Source organism: Neofelis nebulosa, chromosome 3 (genome assembly GCF_028018385.1).
Source record: "Neofelis nebulosa isolate mNeoNeb1 chromosome 3, mNeoNeb1.pri, whole genome shotgun sequence".
Lineage (NCBI taxonomy): Eukaryota > Metazoa > Chordata > Mammalia > Carnivora > Felidae > Neofelis > Neofelis nebulosa.
In genome coordinates this window covers 118727868-118728540 of record NC_080784.1, presented here as the reverse complement: position 1 = coordinate 118728540, position 673 = coordinate 118727868, and the positions used below count along the sequence as shown (strand labels likewise).

Below are 673 nucleotides of genomic sequence, written 5' to 3'. Positions count from 1 at the left end.
ATGTCTTCAGGGGCCTGCGTGAACAGCCTTCCACACTGGGTGGAGCAGCTCAAGCTGGTGGAGAGGGTCAAGGGCTCACAGGCAGCTGCAGAGCTTCAACAGTTAACTGTGCGCCGAATGCCTGCGAGGATGCCCTGTAAGTTTAAGGTGTTCTAGCTGGAAGCAACGCCTTCCAGGAGCCCAGATCCTGTGCTTTATCCTAAAGGCTGTAGGGAAGAAGTTCACTAGGGAATGCTTTTAAGCACAAAGTGATGAATAGCTGCCTCCAAGTCACAAGAAAACACTTTTCTCCAGCCAAATGACTTTAGATATTTCAGACCTTTCCTGTGGCCTGGTGCTATAGCCAAAATTCTATAAAAATTGATGAATTTTTCCACTCAGATAAGGAGACTGGGTGAAAGAGTAGACTTTAAGTAATAATGGCCTGAGTTCTTCTCAGGCCATTTTATTCTATAAAATAAAGTTCTTTTATATGTAAGACAAACAAAAATGTTACCACCAAATATACCTCTTTCATAAGTGAATTACTGGTGTTTCTATATGCCTGGAATATTATGTTCATTTTATTTACTGGATGTTTACATTTGGGGAAGGAAAATATTTTTGTTTGTTAAAAAATTGAATATTTATAATTTGCTGTTCTTAAGATTTTTATAGCATATCAAAACTTGTT

The 673-nt window shown here is 39.1% G+C and overlaps 1 pseudogene; it reads left to right on the top strand.

The window, feature by feature from the left end:
- LOC131506154 (guanine nucleotide-binding protein G(I)/G(S)/G(O) subunit gamma-10-like) lies at positions 1-405 on the top strand (annotated as a pseudogene).
- The last annotated feature ends 268 nt before the right edge of the window (positions 406-673 follow it).